This window comes from Malurus melanocephalus, unplaced genomic scaffold (assembly GCF_030028575.1).
Source record: "Malurus melanocephalus ecotype Western Australia unplaced genomic scaffold, MMel_1.1 scaffold_450, whole genome shotgun sequence".
Lineage (NCBI taxonomy): Eukaryota > Metazoa > Chordata > Aves > Passeriformes > Maluridae > Malurus > Malurus melanocephalus.
In genome coordinates, this window is record NW_026623682.1 from 563,548 (window position 1) to 570,374 (window position 6,827).

Consider the following 6,827-nt stretch of genomic DNA (forward strand, 5'->3'; position numbering starts at 1 on the left):
TATTGACAGCAGACGATTTTTTCTGTTAGATCTCTTAAATAATGGTAAGCAGTGTATTTCTAAAAGGTCTTGCAGCAAAGAAATGCACTGTGTTGAGTGCATTTCAAGCCCTAATATCAAGTGCAATATCAAGCCCTAATTTAGACTTCTTCGGCTAAGAAAGCTTCATAATGTTTTTAACAGAAAATTGATTGTGGCATCTTAATTGCTTTGAATAAGAGTAGAATTTTACCTTATTAGCTGAACTCTTATTGATCTGAAGTGAAAAAACACTTCATTATGAAATTTTCATAAGGATATGGTTTTGTCCATACATACATTCAGCAAATACTTGCATAACGAAGTGTGATATAATAATGCTAACAAAATATTAATCAAAACCTTATTATCTGCAATAGACTTTGTAGAGGTATTTTTATCTAATGAAACAGAAACAACTGGGACATCATCATAACACAGTTTTGGATTACAGCCTTAGAATCTGGACTGGAATGCCAGTTGCAGAATGAAGAGTTCATCCAGTTTGATAGATTTAGGTAGTTAAACAAGAATCTATCCTTTTCTGAAATATTTTTATTAGTTTCTGTAAGTGACTAGCATTTGGAGTTAAAAATAGACTGGGTTGAAATATAGATAATTTATACATGCCTCAACTGTTGGATGATTTTGTATCAAATTAAAATTAAAACAGCTACTTTGGCAGAATCATCCTAAAATAGGCACACTTGAAAGGAAAATATCACATGTGAATCACAAACACAAATCCAGCTTTGCAAAGTGGCAAGGCAACATGACAAGCAGTTCTGAGTTAGCATTAGTATTCGGGCTTGGGAACACTAAAATGCACTGGCAAGTATCTTTGTTTCCCAGTGAATTATTTGAGTTTATTACAGTTAACAGCTCCAAACAGCCAGCACCAATTCCTGGTGCTGTTTACTTCAGCCATGTATTTTAGCTGCTTATTTCTACACCCCAAGACACTTGGGGTGTAGAACCAGGGCAGTATTGTTTAAATCAGTGTAATGAACAAGGGCTTTCACATATCATTAGCTCCAGCTACAATAATCTTTCTGAAGTTAATGTCAGGTGTTGGCATTTGAAAAATTACCTTCACCCAGCCCACTACTCTGCACAGGATGGTGTAGAACTGGGAGCTTTTCTATTTAATACATTTTTTGGTGCACTGACAAGTGTGTTCAGAAATACCAAACTGGCCACCACATCTCACTGAACCCATTCTAGATAAAACCAAAAATAGCCTATCTGAATGAATAACCAAMCCCACAAACTTCAGTGATGGCCTATTAATTAATTTGTGACCTGTGTGATGCAAATTGGGTCACCAAATTCAGTACCTGAAGGGAGCTTACAAGAAAGATGAGGAGAGACTCTTCACAAGGGCCTGGAGGGAAGGACAAGGGGAATGGCTTCCCGCTGCCAGAGGGMAGGGATGGATGGGATATTGGGAAGGAATTCTTGCCTGGGAGGGCAGCCAGGCACTGGCATAGGGTGCCCAGAGCAGCTGCAGCTGCCTCTGGATCCCTGGCAGTGTCCAAGGCCAGGCTGGACATTGGGGCTTGGAGCACTCTGAGACAGTGGGAGCTGTCCCTGYCATGACAGGGGGTGGGATGGATGGGCTTTAAGGTCCCTTCCAGTATTCAGTGAAGATTCTATGAAATAGTTGGACAGTAAATACTCCTTATGGGGTCCTCGTGCCCCAAACCTGACTCAGCTTTGTGTGACAGCCTTGCAGCTGGATGTGGTGTATGGGCAGATCTCCCTTTACACTCATCAGGAGTACTGCCTTGCCCTGCTGACACTTAAATCCTGACCAAACCCTGCTGCAGCAGGATGGGATAGCAAGACCCAGCTGGCCTCTACTGCTTTATCTGTCCTTCCAGAGAATTCCTCTCCCATTGGAGGGTCACCTCCGTATCAGCAACAGCTTCCCCTGCAAGAACTACTGCAATACATCACTGAAAACTCATTATCTCTATTAAGACTTCCCATGCAGTCACACATCAGAGGTGCACAATTCTTGGATCTCCACTGTGCCATAAAGGAGAAACCCCTCCATTGCTGTGGAGCTGTCCAGCTCTGCAACCATTAGGGCTCTTCTCTTTTACCTCAAGCCCACCAGCCAGCTCACTTGTAACGTGTGGTAAGATGTGGTAATCCACAAAATATCACTAGAAGAACCCTGAGTGGAAAGATGTGTAAGTCCCACCCTGTGCAGCCAATTGCCTTGTCGTTCAATGCCCACTCATGCTCTGCCATCTCACACAGCAGGGTGTGATTCATATGTTGCAGCCCGGTTGGGTTTTTGTGACATTTCAGTGGGTGTGCTCGGCAGGATTGCTGGGGATAGATTAGTACAGAACTAAACAAAATGTGTGCACCATCCCAGGCTGGAGTCGGATAGGCATGGGAATTTTGGAAAGATGAGGACAAAGTATTAGAGCGAATAGAACAATGTAAAAATCAGCTGAAAATAAAAGGAGGAAATGGTAAACGAGTTACTTGTACAGTTTTGGGAGTTTGTTTATCTTGGGCACAAAAGGAAATGCAAAGCTCCCAAATGCCCCAAAGATTGGAAATGTGGAATATACTCCATAGCAGAGTCTCAGACCTGTGGACCCTTAAAACAATTTTATCCTGGTGGAACAGTAGCAGCTTGAGCTGTCACCTCTGAGGAAGGACCCTGAACAAAGAACCTCATGGCTTTTATACCCTTACAGCTCAAGTGTGATAATCTGGGGTCTTCCTGCTCTGAGTGCCAGGTCACAGGCTGGCGCCASAGGTCCCCAAGCCCTTTGCTGAGCCAGCCCTCTCCTACAATCAAATTTAGTCTGCCAAATCCAACTTTTCACTCTGATCCACCACCAGGATCATAATTGTCCTAAGGATGTAAAAATGCCTGTTCTTCCTGGAACATTCCTGTTGCCTAGACCCCTGAAAGCACACTGGGAATCTGTATGGATATTGCCTCTTTTCCCAGATGGGCTGTGCACATCAAAGTTGCTGGTTCTGCTTCCTGTGCTGGGCATGGCTGCTTCTCCCTGTCCCTGGCTCACCCCAGCACCAACCCTGGCCCTGTCCTTGCAGAGAAGAGGATGAGCAGTTTGCAAATAGACCTTTACCTGGGTTAGGTGAGGGAAAATCAGTGAATTCAGTTCACCTGGAACATGCCACTTGCTCACACTGGTGATGCTTTGATTCATCATCACATTTCAGGCTTGCTGCATTTCAGATACTTTTTAAAGTCATATCGGTGCCTGTTGTGGCATCACAGCTTGGCCTGTTCCTGCTGCCACTGACTGAACACAGGCTGCTGCAGCTACTGCACCTGCATCCACTTAGGACTGATCCTCCACAGGCTCCTAATTTCCCTCTTTTCCTGGGCATGCCACTGGGGGATGTCCAGGCCCAGATGATCCCACTGACAGAAATGTGCCCTGAGCCCAGGGACCCTGAGCATGAGCTCCCCCAGCCCATCAGGGCCCTGCCACTGGTCACAGCAGCCCTGGACCCGGCTCCTGCCAGCCCACACCATGGGCATCCACGGCTGCTCCTGGGCACAGRGCTCAGGCAGCACTGGTGCCATGTGGGCTTTGCTGCTGGACACTGGTGTGAAAACAGTATCTCTTTATTGGAACCTCAGAACTGACTTTGGAAGCTCTCTGTCAAGATTGTGTAGAATGCTTCCCAATCCTTTCCAGGGGGGTTTATCTTCAGCCTTGGCCTGTGGCCTCAAAGTGTTGCAGAAGTTGGTGGCGCAAATGAAAACTGGTCAGACTCAGAGCTGCTGCTGGAGCTGTTGTGACTGTAGAGGTCTTGGGACCAGCCACCAGCTTTCAGCTTTTCTTCAAGGTGCTGTCTATGGAGAGAGGAGGTGGCTGATGTCCCCAGCTGCAACTGAGACACAGGGACCCTCATCCACAGCAGGGCCCAGAGCTGGCCAGGCTCCCCAGCACAGCAGCAGCTGCTGGCACAGCTTGGCCCAACTGGACAGCTGCCCCTCAAGGSCCCAGCGAGCAGGGGATGGCTGCCGGCAGGGTCCCTGGACAGGAGCGGGCCCGGAGTGTGGCTGCATTCCAAGGGCAATCTCGTGTCCTGCTCTTTCTCCTCCCCACCTGGCTTTGCCTCTGCCCTCTGCTCCTGGGGCTGCTCTGGGCCAGGCAGCCTCACGGGCAGCCAGCACTGGCTCCAGCCTGAGCAGGCTCCGCAGATCAAGGCCCAGCAATTACGAGGCCAATTAAAGCACTGCCCAGCAGCAGAGCCCTCAGCAGAGATATTTGGAGAGCCACTGACTTGCCACATCTCTGCAGTAGCCTCACTGGGAGTGTCTCCTGTGTACAAGCAGCCTTAAAAGGAAGCTGTTTTAGAGGGCTATGAACAAAACACTCACTGTTTCCTCTTCCAGCAGTACCAGATTCCGGCACAGCACAACATGAAGACAAGTTCCCCACTAGCCACAATAGCCATTAACTCAAATAAGCAGCGCGTTCCATGACAGACACCTCCTCCTATGCCCTTCTGTGCACGGGGATCAGGTGTTGTGGTGCTGGCTGCATCTGCGGGAGCAATGGGGAGCGTGAGCCCRCGCTGTGCRGYGCTGCTGAGATGGCAGCACGTTGGCTACTGCCAGGATGTTCTCTGTTTGCCCCTGAGCTGGGGCCTGCAGGCACCATGCCGCCCCTTGGCACAGGCTGTGTCACCCTGTGATAAACACATATTATAGTGTTGGTTTTTGCAGAGATTAAAGATAGATGCTATGTGTTGCACATGGTGAAATAATATTGTAGCAGTTTAGTTATACAGACATAGTTGTGAAATTATCACTGTTCTTCATGTTTTGCTTTCGTAACTCAGTTATAGTTATAGAATACTTGTGATTAAATTGCAATAACTGAAATATTGTAGATTCGGACTTAAAATTTTCCACAAAGGATTTTTTTTACACATTATAGCAAACTATACAAAAACTGCAGGAAGAGCTGCTAACACTAATAGGGCCCTGGCTGCAGCTGCACTGACTAAAAAGATAAGGAGAAAAGACTGCATGAGAAAAAGAAGCTTAACACCTCCTGGCTATAGGCTGCTAAATCAGCCCAGACCCTAACAGCAAAAAGGGTGGTGGGGGAAGGAAAAGGGGGCTTTGGAATGTGTAGTAGAGAAGCCATTTGGTCAGAGGAGCTGGTGGAATGTCCGTGCTTTGCTGCACAAAGGAGCCTGGCTGGGACACCAACCTTCAGACAACCACATCTGCAATGGACAGGCCAAGGGTGTCGTGACCCATTAGGGACCCTGCTACAGACACTTCTCCATTGACAAGGACCATCTGCTGAAACTAGGAACAGCGGTCACACGCACACAACCCCGGGTGCATAACCATCATCACTGCTCATGCTCTAAAAAGGCGGATCCATGTTAAATAGTTCCTAGAAAAGTTTGAATCTGCATAAATGCCTATGAATAAGCATTAAGCTGGTGCAATAAGAAATGTATTTAAATATGTCTCCTGTCAATACCAGGTGTGCCTCTGGCACATCACCAAGCACCAGGTGCCATATTCTTTTGCTTTTATGTGCCCTATTGTCGTTTATTAAAACCTTTTAAATTTTAACAGGACAGTGAATGTCATTTATACAACACCAATCAAAGCCCGCAAGGCCAGGAGGAGAGCCCGGGGACAGCGCAGCTGCTTGGGCAGTGGCTCCTTCCAGGGACACGGGCCACCGCCATCCCTGCAGCAGCAACTGCCACCCCCCACGCTCCCTGCCCGGCCCCAGCTCCCAGCGCCCAAGGGGACGGAGTCGGGCCCCTGTCAGGACACACTGCAGCCCCTGCCCAGTGTGGGAACCAGGGCTGGCTCTGGCCCCGGGCTCGTGGCAGGGATCCAGCTCGGGGCTGCTCCCGTGCCTCGGGCCTCTGGGCACTCAGGGCAGCTGCAGCGGGAGGGACGTCGGTGCACGAGTCCCGTTTGCCAAGGGCTGACCTTTGGGCTCTGAGGTGGCAGGTCTCAAATAGGGAAAAGCCTTAACATACCCTCAGTATGTCCCAGAGGCTCACTCCTGGACATGTGTTGTAAAGCTGCCTCCTCTTCACGGAAAGGTTCAACTGCAAAGAAAGGCAGGACAAAGCAGCTCCCGTGACGCTGTGCAGGATGCTCAGGCTCCCTGGGGCTGCCAAAGGAGCCAYACAAGGCCCAGTGCCCCGGGGCACATCCCTGGGCCCAGCCCCTTCCCTCTGTTCTTCTGTGTGGCTGCACAGAGCACACACGAGGAGCAGCTGCCATTTCACACAGGGAACAACACTGACACCTAAATGCTCCTTCCGGCCCCTGACAGCGATCCTGGCGGATCCCCCAGGGCTTGGGAAGAGAGCAGGCCAAGATTTGCAGAATCCATCATCCCTGACATGACCTTAAGCAAAGTGACACACAAGTGATTTCTTACCACCCTGAAAACTGATTATTCATTCAGTAAAAAGACACATGCCTCCGGCATTCTCCAATGGTTTCAAACCATCATCCGACAGGAAGTCCCGGTAATCCATGTCATGTTCCCAGTCTAGACAAAAGCACAGAGCAGAACCCTTCCATTGTGTGCTGGTTCCCTTCTGCCTTAGGGAACTGGGCACTGTACTGGGGGTTGGGTGATGCTAGGGGAGCCAGGTGTCAGTGGAYATGGCCAAAGCTGCCGAGAGGCCTGGAGTGCTTTGGGCTCCTGGGCACTCTGCCCCCTCTTTGCAGGCCCTGTGCAACATCCCTGGAAGAGCAAACGGACAAGCCCAGTTGCCCTTGGGATTCTCTCACTCCCACAGAT